Here is a 26,113-nt window from a genome sequence, read left to right on the forward strand (position 1 = left end):
TAACGGTACAAATCTTCGAAGCGGCGAACGAGAGCTGAAACAATGCCTGCGGCAGTGGAACCAAGCGAAAATCGCTGATGACCTGTCACAGGAAGACATCGAGTGGTCGTTCAATCCACCCGGCTCACCTCACTTCGGTGGGGCATGGGAACGACTCATCCGCTCAAGCAAAAGAACGCTAGCGGTCATCCTGGGACATCGGTCCGTCGATGACGAGATGCTGCTGACCGTGCTCACCGAGGTGGAGGCCATCATGAACGGCCGTCCTCTCACACACGTCAGCACCGATCCAGCTGATTTGGAAGCACTGACACCAAATCACTTCCTCATCGGTCGGGCCTGCCCACAGCTCCCTCCCGGAATATTCACCGACGGGGACCTCAGCAGCCGCCGGCGCTGGCGACACGCACAGCGACTGGTCGACCACTTCTGGCAGCGCTGGAAAAAGGAGTACCTGCCGTCCCTGAGCACCCGAAACCGGTGGTCCGAAAGCCAAGAAAATCTTCAGATCGGAGACCTGGTGCTCGTCACCGACGACAATCTGCCGCGCGGACGCTGGCCACTGGCCCGTGTCATGCAAACGTTTCCCGGCCGTGACGGCAAGGTGCGCGTGGCAGAAGTGAAAACTGCAACGGGCGTATACACGCGCCCTGTAGTTCGCCTGTGCCCATTGGAGGGCAAGTGATTCGTGTCATGTCAGAGTAGTGCACTTGATCATGTAGTGCTGTTTTGATCGCTGCGATTGATTTATACTATCAGTACTTTCTACCTAATGTATAAATCGGGCCGGCTATGTTAGCGATCAATTCGTGCATTTCACCTCCCCTCTTTTTGCGCGTGCTTTCGCTGTCAACTTGTTTTCTCTGCGACGGCTGTTGCGGTCGGCCACCGCCCACTCGGCGTTGCGTCACGTGAAAGGCGGCGGCCCGGCTCCAGCCATGCGTTTTTGCTCACGTCGACCCAGTGTTTTTAATCCCGGCCCAGTGACAGGGCCGGCAGTGTTGTTCGAACGCTCCTGCAAGGCGGGCACCGACAGCGGTCGCACCGACCCGTCAGCGGCCGCCGCTCACCTTGCAGCGATTCTGTCTCGTCTTACCTCCATATTTCCACGTCGCAAATACACCTCAGTCTATCTCTGGTGTTGGTCCTCCGGAGTAACAAGAAAGCACGAACAGAGGGCCTCTTATCTACAGAGGGCCTTCTCTCTAGTCTCTACAGGGACCTCCTCTCTACAGAGAGCTTCCTATCTATATAGGGCCTCCTCTCTTCAAAGAGTCTCGTCTCTACACAGGACCTCCTCTATACAGAGGACCTCATCTCTGCAAAGGGCCTCCTCTCTTCAGAGCGCCTTCACTCTACAGAGGGCCTCCTACCTACAGAGGACCCCCTTTCTACTGAGGGAGTCCTCCTCTACAGAGGGCCTCCTCTCTTCAGACGATCTCCTCTCTACAGAGGGCCTCCTCTCTTCAAAGGGCCTTCTGATTTCAGACGGTTTCCACTTTACAGAGGGCCTGCTCTCTACAGAGGGCCTCCTTTTTACAGAGGGCCTTTTTTTACAGAGGGCCTCCTTTTTGCAGAGGGCCTCCTCTCTACAGGGGGTCTCCTCTCTAAGGGGGCCTCCTCTCTACAGAGGGCCTCCTACCCACAGAGGGCCTCCTCTCTACTGAGGAGTCAGCGGGGCCCTAGCGGTCAGACACAGACATTAGGGGAAGTTGGGGGAACGCCGAATACTTTTTTTTCTGACGCCCGTAGCACGCAAGGTAGACAACATAAGCTATTCTTGTTGGCGTCATTTGAGAGGCCAGTCTTTTGTCTTTCAAACATACCAGGCGCATTTGATGAATTCGCATACCGTTAAGCGCAAAAACTAAAAATATCAAAGAACTGACTTTTTCGGCGTTGCCCCGGACTGCGGGGAAAGCCGAAAATGAGATAAATGATCTACGAGGAATGCCGACATTGATGTTTTGCCAATTTATCTCAAACCTTATCCAAAATTCATCAAAGCTGACACGCGTTTTAAGAGCTTGAGGACGCTTGGTGCACACTGGAAGTTATAATTGTGTGATATAATAAGAAAATGCCAGGTAAATCATTCCTTATAGGTAACAGGCCGTTGTGCCGGCTGAAAGTGTAATTTGTTTGACTAAAAATACGCGTTGCTATTCTACAGCAGTAAAGTCCACGTAGCGTGCTTTAACGTGCGTAATTGCACGTTTTCGGCATTACCCCAGCCAGCCATACTTTCATTTGCAGGCCCATAACTTTTAAACGTGCTGTATAAATTTCAAATAGGCAGCACACTTATGCAAAGACATGCTGAAGATTACTTGACAGAATTGGCCAGACAAACGGTAGCATAATGAGCAAGAAATGCAGCTTCAAAGGCGCATGTAGTACAAGGGAAACGTACCTTGAAAACGCTTTTGGCGCCCTCACAGCCGAAGTATTCCAAATGACGACTCGTAACAAACATGCGATAATTGTAGTCACTTAAGCTTCAGAGCATCACTGAGACGTGGCATCCATGTCGTACGGTTTTAGAAATATCTCGAATTTCGGCTTTGCCCCAACTCCGGCATTGCCCCAACTTCCCCTAGTGGTTATTCACAGGAGATGAGAAGGGCCCTAGCTGTCACTTGTCAGGCTGGTCAGGGGGCCCTGATTGTTCTGACGTCATTTTTTAGATTCCCGCGTGAATTTCGTTCGCCTCCGACGTGATTTTGGCTAACGTGGGCCTTCGGCCCACGTTTGATTCAGGCCGAAAGGATTCAGGCCAACGTGGGCCTTCGGCCCACGTTGGCCTGAATCCTTTCGGGGGGCCTCCTGAAAACCCCAAGGGAGGGGCGGGCGCCCCCTCCGCCCCCCCCCCTTGGCTACGTCCCTGCGGTCAATAGTCGCTGATAGTTACAAATGAACGCGGCTGAGTTTCCTGCCATGTCCGTTGTGGCTGCAGTTACTGTGCTCGGTAAGGTAAATTGTCCTCCAGCTAACTGCAGAGCTGTTTACGCTCTGCTTAGCTAGCCCCGGAGGGGGGGGGGGAGTATCGAGCTGGTGCCGAGCTCAATCCGGTCAACTAGCGGTGGTGTAACCTAACAACAACGGAGCAGCCTGGTCGTATGTTACCGTATCCTACATCAACAATAGTTCACTGCAACAACAAACCCGTGCAACCAATTCCACGACTCAATAATCGCTCATAGCAACACCGACTCAGAATTAGAGGTGGCAAAATGTGGACCCGAGGACCCGGTCCAAAGAACCAGTCTGGACCCATATGGGTCCAGACCGGTTCCTGGAAATTTTCTGACGGGTCCAACCGGGTCCTACCATAAACTATACATCTTGGACACTACACATTATTGCAAAATATGAAGTGAATGAAGTGAATGTTTCTTTGCACACAGTAGCGCATGAGTATTCCCAGTGGGAAATAGGCTGTTTTACATGATACAACTAAAGATACCTACAAGTAGTTTGTTTTAATTGACTTTTGGGGAACGGGTCCAACTGGTTCCGGTTCAAACTATACGACCGGGTCCGACTGGTTCCAGAAATGTCCAGCCGGGTCTGGTTCGAGTCTGGTTCCCAAAATTTTCATCTTTTGCCACCTCTACTCAGAATGGAAGCGCTAACAGCATAATTCCAAAGTAAGGCACGGGGCACGACCCCTTCCACCGCCAATAAAATCTCATCAGTATGGGTGTAACAGTGAATGAAAAATGAACAACTGAGGCAGTGGGCCACTCAAAAGACTGGCAGGGTCCAAATATGTAACATTTTCTGATGGACCATACTAGAGAGCTCAGAGAGGTCTATGATCCAACCAACATATGCAATGACCGCACCCTGACGGTGGCATTCTCAATATCTGAAGTGCACTGTCCCGGTGGGCCTGCCGAAAAGCCGCGGCTGGCAGCCCGACCACCCGCTCGCGCGGCTCTGGCTGCGACCCCGCCCTTGGCTGCTACCCTCGCCAAACCCAGGAATAGTCGCACCACACCGCCACCAGCTCTGCGTGGTGCAACGCAGCGCGGCATGCCGGCGGCCGCTCACTGTTTGTCGAGTTTTTGCGCGCGTTGCAGAGCGCGCGGCCAGTTGCAATATTGATCGGGCTGCAGCGGCGCGCCACGTGCCACTGACGGCCATCGCGCCGAGTCGGCGACGGGTCGATGTCAGGGCTCAGTTGGCTTCGGTGACAGTGGGCCGTGTGGCGCACACAGACAGGTGCCACCACCGCGCCGCCCGCCCGCCACGGTCACACAAGGTCAACGGAACACAACAAACCCGCGCGGTCAATAAATTAAAACGGCGCACGGCGTGCAACAAAACATGCACACAGCTGATCCCTAGCCCCGTGATCTGCTTATCGAATTTTTGTTTTTGCTTTGATATGTAACCTTATTAGCCAAGCATAAGCCATTGCTAAAATTCTCTATTCACAGGCTTCATGTGAGCTGACGAGTAAAGGGCGATATAAATATTGGGCTCAGAAGTTTTTGGATGGGCCATCCCATGCTCCAGTTCCCAGACCGTTCTCTCAGCTCCCAGATCGTCCCCCCAGCTCACGGTCTGTCCCTCCTTGTTCACGGTCTATCCCTCCTAGCTCACGTCTCGTCCCTCCTAGCTCACGGTCCGTCTCTCCTAGCTCCCGTATCGTTCCTCCTAAACCCGTTTCGTTCCTTTCGCTCACGCTTCGTCCCTCTTGGCTCATAAACCAGCTAATCTGGCTCTCGTCTCTTCCCTCCCAGGCTCACGATCCGTCCCTCCTAGCTCCAAGTTCGTCCACCTTAGCTTTAGACAGTATCTCACGGTCCGTACCTCCCACGTCACCGTCCATCCCTCTTATAACTTCCGTCTCGTCCCTCCCAGCTCACGATCTGTCCCTCCGCTCCAGTTTCGTCCCGCCTTACCCTAGACCGCCTTTCCAAGCCCTCGTCTCGCCCCTTTCAGTTCACGGTCCATCTTTCTTGGTTCATGGAATAGCTACCCTGTAGCTCTCGTCTCGTCCCTCGCGCGGCTCTAAGAACAGTGAGCCCGGTCGGTGTCAACCGCTCTGACCCAATCGGCAGAGCTGCCAGCTGTCCTCTGCGCTCCCCCCCCCCCCCCCCTGCGAGGCCGTGGCCCCCGGCGGTGCCTGCCCCTCAGCTGGCTCAGCCTTTGTGCGTGCGGCTGCGTGGTCGCCAGGCCCAAATCGATCCCGCCGCTGCGTTGCCGACCACCAGCGCAGGCCACGTGGCTTCTCAAAATGGCCGAACGCACGATACCACCCTCCCGCCGGACGTCCACCGAAGGCCTGACTTGGGCACCATTTTGTCGTGGTTGTTTTGTTGCGAAAAATACTTTAGAACTTAAATATCTTGCTGCAATGTGCAAATGGCGTCATAATCGCCACAACTCTAAAAAAAAACTATCTTAGCTTTTGAATGTGATTGTGGTCCATAACATTAAAACCCCGAAAACGTAGCTAGGCAGGATGAGATGAGTCATGACATGTGTAGGTAATTGCGTTTGGTTTTCAAAAAGCAAGGAATGTTAACCCGGCAGGCGGTGGGCCTACCAGCCACCTTCCGCGCGGTGGGGGGGGGGGGCACTTTTTTGCCCCCCCCCCCCCGTATCTCCGAAACTACTGGACGGATCCGGAAAATTCAAACGGCGTTCGATAGCCCTGTCAAATTTGTCGAAGGAAACCAAATTTCATTGACCTCGGGGTCACCGATGACGTCACAGGTCAGGTCAAAGATAAAATGTTTCACCGTTCACGGGGCTTCTAGGGAAAGCGCTATAACACCGAGTAAAACGCATTTTGTCGAAAATCAGCGATAAGGCGTCAGTTGTCTAGTACATATGTTGCTAATAGAGGTCACTGGTCATACCAGGTCAGGTCACAGGTCAGGTCACCAAAGGTCACCAAGGGTCACCACATGAGCCAATTTTACTAGGGTTATGCGATGCATGTTTTATGGCCAGTTTTTCATTTCCAACTGAATGGTGTTGTTTATAAGACCACCAGATACGGTTTAGGTCACCGTCTGGTGGAGGTCAGGTCAAGGTCAGGTCAAAAAAGGTCAAATTTCAAAGTTGATATTTTTGCATAAAATGGGTATTGATTCGATGCAGCTCGTCACGGGGAGTCTAATGGTGGTCTTTGTTTTGCGCTACGAGGTCTAGAATTGCTAAAAATTGAGTTTGAAAATTTGACGTCATCAATTTTGAACAGTTTTTTTCGCTATAACTTGGCCAAAAAAAGAGGTATCGATCTCAAATTTGGTATGTAGATAGAAGGCGGTAGAGGCTATCACATATATTCCGGTTTTTTCGAAATTCAAAAACCTTTTTGGATTTTTTGGCTATTATATTCAAAAAATCTATTTTTTTATTTTTGGGGGTCAAAATCCAAAAAGTTCGAAAAACCGAAATAGCAGTTTTGTAGCCCTTTTAATTCCACACCTTTTATGTTTGAAACATTTTTCTGTATCTCTAAAGCTGTAGGCCTGACAGCTCTTCCCGCGAAACCTTTTTTTGGGTCAAAAACGGCAAAAATGACGTCACTCTGACGTCATTAGCGGCCAACCTATCATAGCCTTTGGAAACATTTTTGGTCACCATGTGCGCTAGCTGCTCCCGGGAGGGTACTGAAAGTTTGGTGACGATCGGCGCAGCGGTTCTCGAGATATATCGAAAAAACTAAAGGGGGGGGGGCAAAAAATGCCCCCCCCCACCGCCTGGAAGGTTAAACGCCATATCGAAATTATTGGAATGTTTAGAAATACCTACCCGATTTGCAGCGCAACCGTTTACTTTCAGTTCGACGTCTTTGTTCTTGAAAGGCTTTGTTAGGTACTATAAAAAATACAGATCGTGCAAGCCTAATTAATGATCCAAGCCGTTCATCAGGCATCAGCTATTCAGCACTCTCGGGAACAAAATACATGCTTGTTTATTCCGCCATGTACATACAAGGGCGTAAAATAAGGAGCGTTCTTATAGCTATTTTCTTGTAGCTATATCTATCTAATGCATCCAACCAGACAGGATTTGGTACTGAACTGACCCATTCATTCGCTTAAAGGAAATAGTTCACTTTTTAACATGGGTTTTGAACTGGAATAGCAGTTCCGTAGCTTGGGCTGAGACGAGCATAAATCAGGAGCTTTTACAGCCCAACGATCACCCTAGGCAAAGATATTCTATTTCTCGTCCCGAAAAAGGTGTCTTGCGTTGAGGATCTGTGCCTTGCATATATTTCCATCCAGTATGAAAAGAGCATGGGTCCCGAAAATTCTTCAGAAACTAGAGAAATTATCTACGAGAACTCTAGAGAAATTCTCGTACTGATCAATTAGGACATTCAGGGGAACATTATCAGATCGAGCAGATCGCCCAAATGCCGGTGGCTGCGATAATTTCTCTGTTTCTGAAGAATTTTCGGGACCCATGCTCTTTTCATACTGGATCGCTGTGCCTTACAGAAACTGAAAAGTTCTTCCTATATCAAAATATAGAAAAAAAAAATTTTGTTATAAAAAGGTTTTATTTTCTTTGCTGATTATTTTGAACATAAAAAATAATAAATCGTTGCAAAAAAAAAAAATAATTTCGTGAAAGTGAACTATTTCCTTTAAGGGACTAACATGTAGCTTGACATTGCCAAAATCGTCTCCGACTTCCTACTTCGCCCACGCCATTCGCCTTCCGCCTCAGAGCAGCCTGCGTGACCGTCCGACATAAGTAATCACTGACCAATATACGGCCAGAGCTGCGGTCCTGGCGGTGGTCAGGATAATGTCTGCACTATTATACCGTTATGTCAGCCCCTGACCCTATAGCCGGTGGCGGCAGGGGTGGCTAAAGACGGCCTCGACCCTGGCCAAGCCCATCAGCCGGCTGCGTCGTGAGTCGTGTCGGTATCACCGGTCGGATCGACACCGCGGAATCGTTACGACCCCCGATCGTTCCGTTCCGACCGAGGGGGTCGCACCCCCGGCTCTGTTGACGGCCAGCATTGCATGGCCATGCACCATGCTCAAAACGCTGTTCGAATTACCCGGCACAAGGAGACGAACATACGGCTGGCCTCGCGGTCGGTGGTAACACCACGCTATAGAAACGGAGGCCGAATTACCTACCATGGAAGCTGATGTCGGCTTGTCGTTCAGCTTCTATGGCGTTCCCGACACCACCCGCGAGACGAGGTCACTCTCCGAGAATGGCGTCTGCTGTTCATAAACTGTAAATGGAGAGTGTCCCGACGTCACGACACTCACTGAGCCGTGAGATTGGTCGGCGGATGAGAATAGGTACTGACGTCATTCCATTATTAGACGACATGTCAAATGCATACTTGTCAGCTAGCTATTTAGTATGAGTTGAGTGACTAATAAACATCCCGGGCTGCACCGTTTTTTTTTTTTTTTTTTGCTCGCGAAACCCTAGTTTGATCAGGGGCCGAAGTCGAACGGCTGGAAGGTCCGACCAGCCCCCGTCGTACGTACATTGGCAGATGTGAAAAGCCAATACGAGCACGGGTTAAAACATGGCAGATGTTTTTCACGAGTGCATGAAATGGAGAGCAGCTACATACCTATAAATCAACATGCCTACGCCCATAGCCGGCGGAACGGGGGGGGGGGGGGCAGCGGGGCACCGTGCCCCCTTGATTTTGCCATTTTAACTATGGACGCTGCATGGAAAGAATGGGACCAAAAGTCGGCAGTGCTCCCCCTTAATTGAATGTGTTCCGCCGCTACTGCCTACGCCAGCTTATCAATTCGTAATCACAGTGTGCGTTTGGCCTGGACAAGCAGTCTTTAAATCTTAGGGCGAAGCAGTCATAGTCATAGTATATTTGTCCCATCAAAAAAGCCATTAATATTTAATAGGTACAAAGGCCGAGTCCCTCCCCCCCCTTCCCGACCCCCTATAAGACAAATGTTGGTTTTGTCTGCCGATATCACTATGTGAAGTCTCATTGCTGTTCATATCAATCTGAACCTGCCAGGGCTGCGGAGTCGGAGTCGGAGTCGGAGTCGGAGTCGGAGTCGGAGTCGGAGTCGGTCGGAGTCGACAGTTATGACCGGAGTCGGAGTCGGAGTCGGAGTCGATTTTAGAAACCCGAGCCGGAGTCGGAGTCGGAGTCACCGAAAATCTGTCGACTCCACAGCCCTGCTAGGTCTGCGGAGTCGGAGTCGGGAGTTGGAGTCGGTCGGAGTCGACAATTCTGCCCGGAGTCGGAGTCGGAGTCGGAGCTGGTTTTTGAAAGCCGGAGTCGGAGTCGGAGTCGCCGAAAATCCATCGACTCCGCAGCCCTGGAACCTGCCTCCCCTCGTATCACAACCGACTGATGGCGGTCACTGGCTCTGTCGCTCTGCAGCGCTCAAAGTCTTGCTGCCACCTGACGGCATTCGGCTGAACTAGTGCTCTAGAGGGCACTGCCAGTGCGTCAGCGGTGTGACGGGATTCTCTGTTTACGGCGGTGCTTGGTGGCAGACCAGAGAGGTGAGCCGTGAGGACTGAGGTTGAAGCCTGACGGAAGCTGGAACCATGAATTATGTTTGGAAAGAATGGAAGTTATTTCGGCAATTTTCGTTAACTTCATTAAGCACGCGAACTTTCTGCAGATACCGAGCTCAGCTCAGACATCGGACACACCGCCCTGACTGGCATTTTTTATTTCCACAAAGACATAGGTATGCAAGAGTTCATGTCGGGTACCTAAATCCATGCAATCGCAGCCGTTTTTCCATCGTTTACACGTTACCCGTCGCACCTATGGCTGGCCACACTCCACAGACACACCGTGCGACCACGACTGACGGCTTTCAGTCCAGCCGTGATTCAAATTGAGACAGCACCGTTTATCTCTGTCTCGTTCTGACGAGCCATGTCGTCCCTCAGCCCTCCCATTACAGGGTGGTAATTTCCGCCGGTGGTTACCCTTCCCTGTGCTGGTCCAGCCTAGTCCTCCGTGCCGGCCTATGACTCGGCCTGGTGACGTCTCCATTCTGGAGCGGGTCGGTGGTGTGCGGAACTACTAATTACAGACCCATTAGCCCGATCACAACTCCACGCCGTTCAGAGCCACCCCGGACGGAGGGGGTCGGACCAAGTCGAGACCAGGGCCGAGACGGAGCTGGGATCGAGACCGAACCAGGATAGAGTCGAGACCAGGACTGAGACGGGATCAGGACGGGACTAGGACCGAATTGGGACCGGGACCGAGTCTGGATGAGGAGACCGAGATGAGATCAGGAGACCGAGACGGGACCGGATCGAGTAGGGATGGGGATCGGGGCGCACTGCAGCGAAATCGGTTCGATTGTGACACGGTGGCGCTACTCTCACTATAAAACAAACATTTTGTGATTTTTCTGCAAGTGCGTTTTAGTTCATTTTTTTCATTTAGGTACTTGCGCCATTTAACCTTTGATTATAACGTCGCCTTGTCTCGTGCTGATTCGGGGCTCTGCAGTTTAGGTTTGTCGGAGAGCAAACGTCTACCGTATCCTTCCCCGTTCTTTAGTGCGGATGCATTCAAGTTACCTGCTATCTTCTGTCCAAATTAGGTAACTCCCTGCTAACGATAAGCCTGCTTTGATATATTTCCGATGCAGTCGTGACACAGCTTTCATATACACAAGTTTGTACTTACAGGATGTGTGTGTGTGTGTTATGTCGTGCTACCGGCGCGGCTGTTTCACCCTGCTCCCGGCTCAGTTCAAGCTCACCCCTGGTTCCAATAGGCAGGTATAGGGCTTCCTACCGCCTGCCCTGCTGGCTCGGGCGGCCCCTGCACGCACCCGGCCGGCGCCGCGATGTGGTCCTCCCCGCCGAACTGGCCCGCACCGCGCCGGGCCGACGTTTTTGCCGGCCGTTTCCGTGAAACCGTAGCCCGGCCTCTCCCACCGCCTCTGGCCCGGTGGCGTGGCAACCGATGCCCCTCCGCTATGTAAATGCCCGCCGGCCGCGATCCAGTGCCGTTTTTACCGGTCGTCTGTTTTTGCTGTGTAAATTCTATAGGGGACAGCGGTGGGGGGGGGGGAGGGGGCGCACACCTCCCGGTTTGGAGCAGTGGCTGGGAGCTGGGCTCTGGAGACCAACGTGCAACGTTATGTGGTGGTGTACGACAAACTCAGGTCACCAGATGCGGAGACTTGGTCGAGGGCAACGGTAGATTTCATTGCATTTGACCTCTTTTATACATTTTTAGGTCTGGAAAATTTCCTTCAGCTAAATCGAAGTAGACGATCTTATTGAAGAAATAGTATGCAGTGCTCTACCGAGGAACATCTTGATATATGTAGTTAGGATTTCAAATGACCTTTTCCTTGATAATTAATTTGAAATGCAATAAAAAGCAATTACTTTATTGCTTGGCAAATTTTCGAACAACAGTTCATTCTCAAGCCACACGAAACAATTGACAACGAAGTTTTATAACGGCTTGAGAATGAACTGTTGTTCGAAAATTTGCCAAACAATATAATAATTGCTTTTTATTGCATTTCCAATTAATTATCGAGGAAAAGGTCATTTGAAATCCTAACTAGTTACACAGACGATCTTACTGCTTGGCTACGATCGTCAATCAATGTGGGAGGATTGAGAGAGTCATAAGCATGATTCAATCTACATTATCCGTTTATAATTAACCATATTGGGATAAAGTCATTAATTTCCAACATAAAACAAAAATAGGGGTTGCAGCCTCCCGACCACATTTAACGTTTGTTTTAACATTGTTATAACTACAATAAGTGCCCAATCGATGACCGCGTAATCTGCACATTGCATGCCGTTAATGTTGCGACAATGCATCAGTGGGTAACATGTTCTTTTCAATCAGAGCCTCATTGCACCACATTTACAGATATCTGATATCGTGTTACAGGCTGTGAAGGGTAGTTTCACGTCACAGCTCGTTAGTGCTGACCTACAAACAGCGGATGATTAGCACAGTTCAGATTCTGCCAGTCACTGAGCCCTGTGCCACACCACTGCCACATCAGCTGAGCCAGCCTCTCCCCCCGACCCGCCGTCGCCTCTGTGGCAGCCAGCTCATCTGCCGTGTCCGCCGGTTTACACACCGCAGACCGGTGTCGCCATAAGTCACACCTTGGCGTCGTTTACGACTCCCGACACCTGGGAGTGCTGAGGGCGCCGCGTATTTACGACGGTGGGCGCCCCGGCGCAGCCCGCGCGCCTTTTGTGCGTGCCGTCCTCCCGGGGCGACTCCCGCGCCGCCGGGCCCGCCGCAGGGGTCGCAGGGAGGGAGGGGAGACACGGGGGGGGGACAATCGACGGCAGAGGGGCGACTTTTTGCGCAACATTCCCAGACGTTAACTGGTGCTGGGTGACGACAAAAGTGTCGTCCCGGGCCGCGGCGACTGCGCCAGACGAGCGCCGCTCCAATCAGAGTTCACACACGTCGGTAAATACTGATCAGGCTGTATTGGAACTGCGAGATCAGACACGGATGTGCTGGGAACACGACCGTACGGTGTGGATTGGAATGTAACTGCTCTGGTGGCTGCCCCCCTCGCCGACTGAATAAAAGGCCCCGGGAGTTGATAAGACCTGTCGAAATTGATAAATAATAGCCGTTTGATGAAAAGACCTGGGCTGAAATTAATTATCTGTTTAAACGACCTGGCTATCACTGCACCTTAGAAATATTTAACCATCGCGATGGTTAATTTCAACGATGCATCATTGAAAAGGGATAGACACTTTGCGGCGTGAAGGCTTGAAAAGTTCCATTATTCATCAAGCTTAAGTGTTTTAAATTGTGCAGATTTTACGAAAACGATAGCCTGACTCGAGATCATAAACTGCTTTATGCTATGTTATGAGTAGGTACCTACTATAAGCATTTTAATGTTTATCCAAAGCAATCAGCCTTAGATGCCAGGGGCGGCGCTGACCTATTGAAAGTAGGTAGGCACTTGGTACATAAGCGTAGGAACCATGGGTGCAAGGGTGCAGCTGCACCCACAATATTTCTCCAGTGGGTGCAGACAATGTATTCTGCACCCACAATAATCTGAACCAAAAACCCCTTTTCTCATCAACACTACTTTCCATGCAGCACGGCAAATTCAGGATATGTTGCCCGCTATCCATCTTTCGAAGCATTTGCTTTTGTGATGGTCTTCAAAACTTAGGTACATTTGTGCTGAAGAAAAAGGGAAATGGAGCATGTGATTGAACACATACCGAGCCGATGACCCACTGTCAAAATGTTTAGCCCGATATCTTCGAAAATGGCTAAGTTGGCCGCTTTTATGTACTTGTTACTGTAGTCAATATTGACAATTTACTAACCCTCGCATGTGTGCGGCGTTTTCCAGCTTCTCATGTGTAGGGGGAGGGGGGGGGGGGCCTGATCGAGCTAGAGCTTCGCGGAAGAAAACGAGGGTGGTGCCCGTGACGAGAGGAAGCCGATGATACCCAATTTTAAGGTCCTAGGTCATTGGTTGACCTTCCATGTCAGGTCAATGTTCCAAAATTCGGGAAAATCGGACCTGCTAGAACTGCGTAAAGTGAAGCTGTTATCGGGTTTTTCGGGGTGCTGATCACGAATATCATGTTAGTTTTTATCACAGATGATTTCTTCATGCATTTAGGCCAGATCGGGTCAGGTCAGGTCAGGTCAACCATTAGGCGTCCTACCGGCTATCCATAGCAGGTGTCAACTACCACTGATGGCGTCGTAGGCTAGCATGTTACGAAGGCACTAAAACTACTTCGTAAACGTTCAAATGGATGCTAAATTCGAAATCAGCCCGAAAAACTACCCTAGAAACATGTAATACTCGAAAAAGTGAACCGAGGCCATCAAAGGTCCAATGACCTGACCTGACCTTCAAGTGACCTTCACACCCACCGTGATGCATGGGGCGAACATCATTTCACATGTTTGTACGTCTACAATCACAAAAAGACTGGAAACGCGCGGATAATGTGAGCTGACATACGCCAAATCGCGAATCCGGCCGAACATGGTCTCGAGAATCAGGTCACGGTCAAAGGTCTTTTGGGTCAGGGTCATGAAATTTTCAGAGTAGGTGTAAAACTGATCAACTCGAGGGTACTTAAAGTTTCGTCGCGATCAGCCGCTTTTTGCGCGAGTTATGTGCGAAAAACCACGGGGGGGGGGGTTCATCCGAAATCCCTACACATGCGAGGGAATTAATGCTTCCAAATGCACTTATCGGTTGGTACCTTTTCGACATGGTATATGTACAGTATACACCCCCCTCAAAGCTCGTAATGAGCCTTCGCTCGGGTGTGTCGCTCCCTACCCCCCCCCCCCCGCTTCACCGGCCATGGCTGGATTTCTGCACCCATGCACCCACAATGTTCCAGCCGTTCCTACGCCCATGACTTGGTAGGTAAGGCAGAAAAGCTGAATACGGAATAGAGGTAAAAGGGGGGAGAGACAGCCTTATTGCTTAGTCGGGATGCGTCAAGCAGCGACAGCAACGTCATCTACAAAAACCCATCAACTTAACTAGAGCTTACACGTCTGCCGCCAGAGGGAAACTAGTCTCTCAGTAGGAGTCTAGTTCGTTCAATATAATTTTTAAGGAACAATAGAATAACACAACAAGCATAACAACGCCACGTACGCTGAACTTACGATAAAAATTGATAAAGTAAAATGTGCTTTATTTTACGATTAATGGACACTTTAAAAAGTTAGGTTTGAGAGTTAGAAGGTAGCACCTAGTCGATGTGCCGACCATCTAGACCTTTTCTACCAAAACGCTCAATAGCCTCAGCATGGCAATAGTCGATAATCTAGTAGGACGAGGTAGGCACAACTTAGGCAAAGGTTTTCGTCAAGGTTCTTATAGTACGATCTTTATGTGACGTTTTTTGAAAAGTTAAGGAAATTCTCTTTCGTTTCAACGCATTTTGAAAACGAGAAACAAGAGATTTTGGACAAAAGCAATCAAGCAAACAAAAGCCACGATATAGTGATGATTTAGACGCAGGGGAGACGGCAATTGACGTAGGCACTGCCTACCTTGCCTATATGGGAGAACCGCCCCTGTTAGATGCTAAAGAATCATAAACAGCTGCAATCATATGGGCAAGAGTTTGGTATGTGGAAACATATGATCTGCAATATCATGTATTTAATATTGTTCATATGCGCCTTTGCCCTTTACCTATTACGCAGCGATATAGGTAGTTATTATTTTTTATTGTGAGAACCTGTGTGGCTAAAGTAAAGCCTTCTCGAGTTTTAGCTTAGGATCAGCATAGCTTGAGCTGACAAAACGAATGGTTCCTAGACCAGCTTCCTGATCTGACCGGCTTTATGAACTGACTTTGACCTTGAGCCTTGAGGTCAAGACGGAACACCTTATTTATCCTCTACCAAAGTACAATAAATACGTGACGCATCTGAGCTTGGCAAATGCGATGAGGCCAAAATCGTTGCTCGCCTCTGCAACCACTTTGCAAAAGAAATATTTAAATGGACCCGGACCTTTGGTCGTTGACCTAACCGTAGATTTTTCTGGAGAGATTGATTTTCGACTTTAAAATTGAACACCATTTGTTGCGTCTGTAAATTCGCACACTGGTGCTAACGTTTACCGAAAAGCTTTAGCTAAATGAGGGGCGAGACGGTCGGATGAGATTCGTGTCCGCCCCCACGTAGAAAACCGAAAGGGCGGACGGTGAAAGTTGGTTGACTTGAGTGCCTAATCATGCAGAGAAATGTTAGCAAAGTCTGAGGTCAGATGAGTGTGAGACTATAGATTGAGGGCAACATGAAAGCTAAGCATAAGCGGGACAGGCGAAGCTGAGCTGAATTAAGCATCTCAAATTGCTTCTCGCTCTCATGCCTTGTTCGAACCGTATCCCACTACGGCCTAACAAGGCCCTATACACCCTAAGCGGCAGGCACGTACCCAGGATTTCGCCCAGGAGGGGGCCACCTGCTTCCGAAGGGGCCCTTAAGTCACCCGGGGGCCCCCAGGCCGCCCAGGCGACCAGGGGCCCCAGGCAACCAGGGGCCCTCAGGGGTCCCAGGCAACCAGGGGCCCCCATGCGACCAGGCCCCCGCTACCAGGGGCCCCCTTGGCGACTAGGGGCCCCAGGCGATCAGGGGCCCCATGCGACCAGAGGCCCCATGCGCCACCAGGCCCCGGCTACCACGGGCCCCCTAGGCGACCAGGGGCCCAGGAAACCGGGGGCCCTCGGATGACTGCAGGGGCCCATCAGGTCATCACGGGCCCCTCGGGTAACCAGGGGCACATAAATGAAACTTTGATATCATTTTTTCTTCCTAGTAAAAGACGTTTTATCCAGTGTTTTAAAAAATATACCGGGGCCTGAGGCAGGCGCGGATACAAGGGGGGGGGGGGCCATGGGGGCCATGGCCCCCCCCCCCTTGGCCGATTTTTTTCAAAAATAAAATAATAAAAAGTTATTTCTTAGAAGACTAGCTGAGAAGACTTCTTTGTTAGAAGATTGGTAAAGCTTTTCATAACTTGGAGGTCTCTTATACTCACAGAGATGACCACTTTTACAGGGCCTCCTGGCTCCTAACCTGCACAGAGGGCCTCCAAGCCTGCACAGATGTTGAGATGTTGCCTGAACAGCTAGATAAGCTCAATAGACGCAGTTTTTTTGGGGGGGAGGGCCAACAAGTGGGAAGATGGGGCCTCCAACAGGTGGGATTATGGGGGGGGGGGCCTCCTGGTTTCTAATGGCCCCTCCCTTGGAGATTTTCTGGATCCGCCCCTGGCCTGAGGGGCCCCTGAACAGAGGGAGGGAGGGGTGGTGGGACAGACCCGGGGAAAGAAGCAAACACCACGTGGTCGAACAGTCCGAGACGCGCGCTCAGAGGCCGGCGCTCAGGAGGGGGCCATGGCCCCCGTGCCCCCCCCCCCCTTGGGTACGTCACTGCTAAGCGGCCTAATACACCCTATAGCGGCCCTATACCTACACCCAAAGCGGCCTAAGCAATGCCCCCTAGCCTGCGGCCGATTTGTGAGGCTGCAGTGCACCTCCTCGCCGCTACGCGGCAGCACCATAGAGGCGCCGGGCAGAAGTGAAAATCGGCGGCGGCGGCCGGCCGGCAGTCACTAGTGTGTATTGGATAAGAAAGTGGGTCAGTCGGCGCTCCGCGGTTCGGCGCGGCACGGGACGAATTCGACAGATTTACCGTGGATCCCGGCGTGCGAGACTGCGATCCCAGTGCTACAGTGTGTGCAGGGTCGTTTGCCAGTGCCCAAAGCTCGGATCGTTGCCCTGGAGACCGAGTGATCAGCTGATCGGTGAGTACAAACAATCCGAGCTTGTGTCTGCAAGGTGAGGGGGGTGAGGCAATAACCGAGCAGCTACCATTCATTCATTTCGAAATGTGCTGTCGGCTGCCGTGGTTTGAAAGTTGAAACAGAAAACTGTCCGGGAACATTTCCACCCACACAGTTGGTTGATTATACGCACCGGTGAAGGGAAGGTTAATGCGTTTATTTCAGTTACAACATGGCATTGATGTTACGATGGTCGATTTCGATGTGCCCGTAATAAGCAACAGTGTTGCATATCGAATAACACACACTTTTTCTCATATTGCTAACTGCGAGACCTATGGATATCAATATGTTTGGTTGTTGCGTGCCGGCCAGGGGAATTCCGCGAGTTAGTGATGTGGTTCGTAAGTTACAGCTGCTTTACTTTTGAGCCTGGATCATTGACGGGCTCAATAATCAACTCGAGAACCTACATGATCTTTGCAGTTTGCGTTCGCTCTGGTTACTATCCCGACCAAGGAGGCTGCCTGCCTGAAACTGTCCCCCGTATCGCATCGGGCCGGGTTTCGCAACGTTTCACCTGTTACCCACACGGGCGCTTTGACCGTAAAAGGGCCGCTGGGGAGGAGAGTGCGGCGGCCCCGCCGTCCTGTGGGGCCTCTCACCTGCTTACTCCTCTCACCGTCTCACCGTCTCACCAGCTCACTCTTCTCACCAGCCTACCTCACGCGTATACGCGCGTTGGGCGCCGATGCCACCGGCGCCGTACGCTTTGTATGACTTACTTCACTACGGTACCGCTGGTCATCTGCCCCGACCTTTGACAAGACCAACCAGGGGTGTAACTTTTGCTTTTGAGATGGGGGGTGCACTTGGTGATGGGGGCGACCTTCAATGAGGATAGGGGCGCTTCCAAGAAGCATAGATGGTGCATATCTCTCAACAGGCGCGCACACAGGATTTTTGAACGGGGGGGGGGGGGGCACGACCTGCAAACTGGGGCCCTCCATGCCGAAGGGCCCCAGGCCCCAGCCGAAAATGTTCCCCAACGCGATTATATTTCGGTTGACTTAAAACTTAGCTTCTGTCAATACATGATACAACAATTACCTCAGTACCCGTTCAATTTTCGAAGCATTTAATGTTCCATTTTTGTTTACGCAGCATGTTTCATTCAAATACGATTCAGTGAGTACTTAGTTATCACCATCTTAACAATCACGTAAAATATTCGATTAATAAGCGTGGATGCAAGGCCCTCAGAAATCAGCGCGGGTAGCGCCTGACTGCCGGCCGGCCGACCGACCCCGGCTAGCTAGAAGCGGAGGCTAGTCACGGGTTGGCCCGGATGTGTATGAGCAGGGCAGCACCCCCTTTGTCAATTCGCGTATTTATTTAGGCACATCGACATGAAAGGTCATTACAATGATTCGTAGCGAGATCACAGACCAGAAATTTGATTTTTTTCTTCTCACTTTTATATACCACATACTACAAAGACACAATTTTCAGGCGGCATGCCCATTGCCCACTTTCCTAGTACCAGTCGTAACAGATATTCAGGAAGCCCGTACCAGGGCACGTACGGCGGCCCCGATCACCCACCTCTCGCTGTCCCGGCGGCGTGCGAGGGACTCACGGCGACCGCGCACCTCACCGACAAAGCAGCACTGTCACAACGAAGAAGCCCTCAAAGGGCTCGAATATCCGAGGGCCCTTTGAGGCCTTCTGAGCGCCACTTGACGCCAGCTGAGGGCCATTTGATGTCAGCTGAGGACCCTTTGAAGCCTGCTGAGGGCCCTTTGAGGCCTTTTAAGGACCCTTTGACGCCAGCCGAGGGCCCTTTGAGGCCCTCTGAGGGCCGTTTGACACCAGCTGAGGACCGTTCGACGTCATCTGAGAGCCCTCTGACACCAGCTGGGGGCCTTCTGACGCCAGCTAAGTGCACTGTGAGGCCTTCGGAGGGCCGTTTGACTCCATCTCATGGTCTTTTGACGCCCTTCAAGGCCTTCTGAGGGCCCTTTGACCCCAGCTGAGGGCCCTTTGAGGTCTTCGAAGGGCCATTTGACGCTAGCTTAGGGTCATCTGACGCCAGTTGAGGGCCCTCTGACACCAGCTGGGGGCCTTCTGACGCCAGCTAAGGGCACTGTGAGGCCTTCGGAGGGCCGTTTGACTCCATCTCATGGTCTTTTGACGCCCTTCAAGGCCTTCTGAGGGCCCTTTGACCCCAGCTGAGGGCCCTTTGAGGTCTTCGAAGGGCCATTTGACGCTAGCTTAGGGTCATCTGACGCCAGTTGAGGGCCCTCTGACACCAGCTGGGGGGCCCTCTGACGCCAGCTAAGGGCCCTTTGACGCCTTCGGAGGCGTTTGACGCCGGTACAGGGCCCATTGGCGCCTTCTGAGGGCCGTTTGATGTCGGCTGAGGGCCCTTTGATGCCTTTTGAGGGCCCTTTGACGACATCTGAGGGCCCTTTGACGCCACCTGAGGGCCCTTTAAGGCTAACTGAGGGCCCTTTAAGGCCTTCTGAGGGTCCTTTGACGCCAGTTGAAGGCCCTTTGGGGCCTTTTGAAAGTTGCTGAAATTTGACCTCTATCACCTTCCCCTTGACTGCGCTGGACATTGTTTAAATATCCATTTGAGTAGGATTGCGGGTTTTTTGAAGCGCTGAGTTTTTGCAGCGAGCTTTTTCTCTTAGGGCTTGCGAGATACCCGCGGAAACACATATCTCTTCAGCATTGCGCGCCACACAGGAATGCGGCTGATTCACGTGCTTTTGTGAGTGAGGTACCCCCAGTTGGAAGATTCGGCTGTAGAATTGTAGTTTTAAATACGTAGTTTGACGTAGATCTCGGAAAAGTGAGATACGGCCAGAAATGAGTGTGGGTACCTCCGTCCTGAAGATTATGATCGGCGCCGATTGAAATAAGTCGCCGTGCATATCTCGGCTTATTGACGACCGATTGACACGGGACAAACACCGATCGATACCAAATGGCTCTGGGGGGGGGGGGGGATAGAGTGGCAAGTTTTTCTACCCGACGAACCCGGAATTATCCCGAGGGTGTAGGGGTGGGAGTAGAGTCGGGGGAACAAGGGGGGGGGCGAGTACAAGTACCAAGCAAGTACCAAGTACTTTCGCAAGTACCAAGTACTTTTACAAGTACCAAGCAAGTACCAAGTACTTATGCAAATACCAAGCAAGTACCAAGTACTTTGGCAAATACCGAGTACTTATGCAAATACCAAGCAAGTACCAAGTACTTTGGCAAGTACCGAGTACTTTGGCAAGTACCAAGTACTTTTGCAAGTTCAGCAAGTTTTTCGCCAATATCGAAGCTTCTAGACGTCCGATCGTCACCGGAAAAACACCATTCGATCCCAAATTTTCTCCTTAATCATTTTATGGCCAACGCGACGCGGAGCGAGCCAAGATATCTTGTTTAAATATCCATTTAAGTAGGATTGCGGGTTTTTTGAAGCGCTGAGTTTTTGCAGCGAGCTTTTTCTCTTAGGGCCTGCGAGATACCCGCGGAAACACATATCTCTTCAGCATTGCGCGCCACACAGGAATGCGGCTGATTCACGTGCTTTTGTGAGCGAGGTGCTTCCCTCCGGGAGAAATTCGCCGTCCCCATATGCTTAACACGGAGCCGAGCGGCGGCTGACAGGTGGCCGGCTCTCGGGAGATCGGCAGCCGACACTCGAAAAATCGACAAGCCGCCGCTGAATGCGCGTGCGAAGATGAGCGGGGTGCCGCCGTTCCGGAGAGACGGCTGGAAAATTCCACCGGCCGGCCCGGCGGCAGTGTGTTGGGCGGCGGGCGGCGGGGCGGGGTTTCCCCGTCCAGCGGCCGGCAGCGCTGAGCCGAGTCGTTCCCACGGTCTGGCGGCCAGCTGGGTGGGGGCGGGGTGGGGAGTGGGGCGGCCGATTGCCAGCCGCTTCTCCACGGGTAGGTGCTGCCACCTGCGCAGTAGTTCCACTGGCGGCCGCCAGGCCCGTGTGCGGGCCGTGCGCGGTAGTTCCGCCAGCGGCCGCCAGAGGTCACGCGCGTCGTGTCTAACCTGACGAAGCTACAAAAAGTTAGATAACTTTGATAAGAGGGACGGTAAAGCCACAATTCCAACGCTGAATGTTGGGCAAAAGCAAAGGGATCCAACACAGCCATCTGTATTTACTGTATTTACCCTTTTCTGTCAGCGATAAGCCCCAGCAATCGCACCGCTGTAAAACTCGCAAGCTGTTCACCGTGCAGGGTATTGCATTATAACCACCCACCGGCTCTCTCAACGTATGTGTAATCGCTTAATAGGTAGGACGCTAAAACAAGTTAGAAATGATAGGTAGGTGAAACAAAATACAAATTGGGAACAAGTATAATTCAAATTACAAATAATTCATTGGAACAAATCAAAATTATCTGAGACCAAGGCAAATTCGCAAAGTCATTGATCGACTAAAGCCGTCTGATTTAAACGTCGGAAAGGAACAAGTTCTTTGCGGTATTTAGGCAAGTAAATACCAAGTACTTTGGCAGGTTTTCAGTACATTAGCAAGTTTTCAGTACATTACCAAGTAGCAGGTGATACAGCAAGCTGGCAGGTACTTTGGCAGGTTCAACAAGTTTTTCGTGAATATCTAAGCTTCTAGACGTCCGATTAACACGGGACGAACACCAATCGATCCCAAATTTTCTCCCTCATACTTTGATTGCCAAAGCGACGCGGAGCGAGCCAAGATATCTTGTTTAAATATCCATTTGAGTAGGATTGCGGGTTTTTTGAAGCGGTCAGTTTTTGCAGCGAGCTTTTCCTGTTAGGGCTTGCGAGATACCCGCGGAAACACATATCTCTTCAGCATTGCGCGCCACACAGGAATGCGGCTGATTCACGTGCTTTAGTGAGCGAGGTGCTTCCCTCCGGGAGAAATTCGCCGTCCCCATATGCTTAACACAGAGCCGAGCGGGTTTGCACGAATATCAATCAATCAATTGAATTTATAACGGAATTGCATTTTACTTTTTTATTCCAACCTCTTATAGAATCGGGGTGCCCTTTTTATGCTCGGCGACTGGTGACACCCACTTTTGCTGGAATCACCTTTTTTATTGGGCGCCTTTCTACTGCTGGGGTCGCCTCTCTCTTGCTGAGGTCACCCCTCTTCTGCTCGGCGGGGCTTACTTCTGATTGGCGCCCCTCCTCTGCTGAGGTCTCACTTTTCTGCTGGAGTCTGACATTTCCCTTCCCGGGTATGCCCTAATTTTGCTAGAGGAGTCCCTCTTCTGCCGCAGGCGAACCCAACTTCTGCTTAAGTCGCTCGACCTTTTCTACTGAGGGCGCCCTTCTTGTGCTCGGCGAGCCACACTGCCGCTTGAGGTGTCCCATTTTTATTGGATGCGCCCCCTTCTGCGGGCGGCGCCCCTCTTTTGCGGGCACCCCTCTTTTGCCCTCTTCTGCTGGAGGCGCCCCTCTTCTGGTGGAACCGCCCCTCTTCTACGGGTGCGCACTCTTCTGCTAGAGCGCCTCTCTTCTGCTCGGCCACCTCAACTTCTGCTGAAGGTACTCGGCTATGTCTGTTGGGGCATTGCTCTTTTGCTGGGGAGCCCCTGTTCTGCTGGGGATGCTCCATTTCCGCCGGGGCCGCTGGGGACGCCCCACCTCTGCTGGGGGCGCCCCGGCCCCACTGCTGCTGGATGAACCGAACTTTTGCTCCAGGTGCCCCTTTTGTATTGGGGCGCCTCTCTTCTTTAGGCATCCCTCTCCTGGTAGGGCGCCCTTTCTGGTGTGGCGCCCCTTTCTGCTGGGGCGACCCTATGCTGGGAGTACTCCTCTTCTGCTGGGGCGCCCCACTACTGCTGGACGAGCCTAACTTTTTCTTGAGGTGCCCCCATTTATATTGGAGTGCCTCTCTTCTTCTGGAAGCATCCCTCTTCTGGTGGGGCGCCCCCTTTCTGCTGGGAGCCATTCTTGTCTTGTCCTTCTCTGCTGGAGGCATCTCTCTTCTGGTGGGGCGCCCCTTTCTGCTGGAGTGCTCTTCTTCTGCTGGGGCGCCCATCTTCTGGTGAGGCGCCCCTTTCTGCTGGGGTCGCCCGTGTTCTACTGAGGACGCTCTTCTACTGGGCGAACCCAAGTTCTGCTTGAGGTGCCTCATTCATACTGGGGGCGCCTCTCCTCCGCTTGGGCGCCAGTCTTCTGCTTGACGATCCCAACCTACGTTGGAGGTGCCCCACTTCTGCCTCGGGCGCTCCACTTTTGCTGAGAAAGTCCCGTTCTTGCCGCGGGGTGTCCCTTTCACCCATTTTTGGGGAACGATACGATTGGACGCTTCTCAAGCTCGCAAGCAGCACGACGCCGGTCACGAGACGGAATGTAGCCGGGAAATCACCCTCGCCATATTCTGCTAAGAGCTTATCGGTGTCGGGCGGCGTGTGGGGCGCCGCTTAGCCTATGGGGGTGCACTTTGACGTGATAGGGGTGCACTTTCAGGGGATGGGGGTGCACCTGCACCCCCATACATATAGAAAGTTACACCGCTGAGACCAACACTCTCACTTCGGGACCAGTCGAATTGGACCGACCGACGTACGGAGTACCACAGTGATGCTAAGACTGACCGGGCGGTGACCTGGAGCGTCCCTCGTGCCTCCCGCTCCCCTCATAATTCCCTTCTCCTCCTGGGAGGCCCCCTTCCCCTCTCCTCCTGGGCGCTCCTCGAACCCTCACCCGACGGTCTGAGGCAGCTACCGATGACCAGTAGCCAGTGACCAGTGGTCAGTGACCGACGATCGGTGACCGGCGTCTGACCGTTGACCGACGCGCCGGCGATCAGTGGCCACCGTGCTGTGCTACGACGACCAGTGACCAGTGGCCGGCGAGGCGCCCCGACCACCGACGTGTCTGTTTCATGTGTATGTGTGTGACGTGTGTGTGGCCTTGGGAGTACGCCCGAGGGTGTCATCGGCGCGCTCCGCCTCCCCCACCCCGCCCAGATCTCCCCCCAATCATGACCACCTCTGTTATATTGGCACGGAGAGTCTGCCGACCCAAAACTGCCGACCCACAAATCCAACACTACCTTCGACCCTCTAGCCCCTACCCAAGGACCGCAACCGCCAACCGGCGACCCGGACTTGTGACCACTAAACCCGGCTTCAAGGGTCAATCAGGCTGCTTAGGGGTCAGGTAACCCCAAAACATTGTTCACCTTGACCCGGCATTCAGTCCACCCAGCCAACCACTGCACTGAAGCTCAAATTAATCAATTTACCCGCATCATTCAAATGAAATTTAGCAGATTGAGATTCCCAGCACTTCAACTAACAAAAATGCATTCCTGTGTTCGCCTCTAGCTGGATCCGTTTCCAGCTATTGCGCTGGCATGGGCGCAATAAAGGTGACGACATTCCACTTCCCAGCGCAGTCCCTCCTCACTCAGTAGTCCTGAGTCCATCCTTTCTCCCGAGTTTACTGTCTCGCTCCGTCCCTCCGTCCTATGCCGCGGACCGCGCGCCGGTCAGTGAGAGTTCACCCCTCTCTGCGTGACGTCACGCCCCCCCCCCCCCGGCCGCAGATGGTGCGTCACTGCGTGCGTGTGACGGTATTTTCCACTTGTTTATGCGCGCCGTTCGCCGCGCAGGGAAGGCCGGCTGGCCGGTGGGGCGGAGAGGGTCACTGCACCCTTTCTCGCCTACTGCCCCACCGCGCGGGGAGCGGTGAGCGTTCCCGTACCGTGGCTGGGACGCACCGTCCCACAGGGTAGCTCCCTGCGCCGCGGCCGGCCACGCACACAGCGCCCCAACGTAAACAGTTTCGGCCCCGCTCGCACCGACCGTCTCGGCGCCGGAATGGTGCGCTGCGGTTGAGACTGCGAATACTCGCTCCCGCTCAGTTGAGAAGTTTTCAGCTGGCTTTTCGCTCCTAGCCACTCTGAAAAGTGTTCTCGGCCGCCTGTCACCCTCTCCGCTGTGCAAATTTGAACAGAATGGCGCGCGAATGTCCGTCGCCTCGACCCAGAATGCGTCGGAGGGGTGCGTGTGAGCCGCCGCCGCCACCACCCGCTCTCCCCTCCCCATGCGCGCGCAAACAGGGTATGCGTCGGTATTTTTGGCGGCCCGGCCAAGGGACGACCGGGCCTCCTCCATTCAGTCTGCGGAGGGGAGGGGATACCTCAGCGGGTCGGTCCAGTGGCTGGGAAGGGTAGGGGGCACTGTCCGGCTAGCTCAGACCGAGGGGTCACCACACTGCCCCCAGAGCTCCCTCCCCTACCCCGGTGCCTACCGGATGACCGTGGAACAGCTGCGGCGGCCCCATTGAGCCGTGTGCCGACGGTGTATCGCCCGTGGCTGCCCAGCGGCGGGGGTCAGCCGGCCAGTCAGCCGGCCGGTCAGCCCGCAGACGACCCTGAGCAGGCCGTTCACCGCTCTCCCAGCGGCGCTCAGCGGCTATATAGGTCAGCGGCCGGCGCTCCGACGCTCCGGCGCGGCGCTGACCCCGCCGCGCCGCCACCGCCGCACTTTCTCCTCCGCGTGACGAAAGCGGCGCGTGACCGCCATAGCGCGGCCGAGCCGGCGCACCGCTCGGCCGGGTCGGGATGGTGCGCGCGGGGCGGGACGAGAGGGAGATAGGCTGTGCCGTGTGAGGGAGATCGGGGAGGGTTAGGAATGTCGGGTCAAAGCGGAGCTAGGACACCGCTTTGAGCGGGGTGGACACTGGGCAGCCTGCCGTTAGCTGGAGTAGACGGTCGTACCGTCTGTTGCATACTGACGACTGATGTCGAAACGCTCAGCGTCAGGTCATAGCCACCTGACGTCACTACGAATCGCCAATTCAGCACTCAGCAG

At 52.8% G+C, this 26,113-nt stretch overlaps 1 protein-coding gene across 5 annotated transcripts in view; it reads left to right on the plus strand.

Annotated features, from left to right (window-relative positions):
- LOC122392563 (ecdysone receptor-like) overlaps nt 1-26,113 on the plus strand; it is a 136,564-nt gene that overhangs the window by 9,345 nt on the left and 101,106 nt on the right. For 2 of the 5 annotated variants that reach the window (XM_043387590.1, XM_043387598.1), the window contains exon 1: nt 17,058-17,297. The exons of 1 other annotated variant lie outside the window; for it this stretch is intronic. The gene's annotated coding sequence lies outside the window, so the exon portion shown is untranslated. Of the gene's footprint in view, nt 1-17,057; nt 17,298-26,113 lie in introns of those variants that run through there. 2 more of the 5 variants (XM_043387593.1, XM_043387595.1) reach the window with 2 other exon arrangements.

The sequence above is a fragment of the Amphibalanus amphitrite genome, unplaced genomic scaffold (assembly GCF_019059575.1).
Source record: "Amphibalanus amphitrite isolate SeventyFive unplaced genomic scaffold, NRLGWU_Aamphi_draft 000491F_arrow, whole genome shotgun sequence".
NCBI classification, from domain to species: domain Eukaryota; kingdom Metazoa; phylum Arthropoda; class Thecostraca; order Balanomorpha; family Balanidae; genus Amphibalanus; species Amphibalanus amphitrite.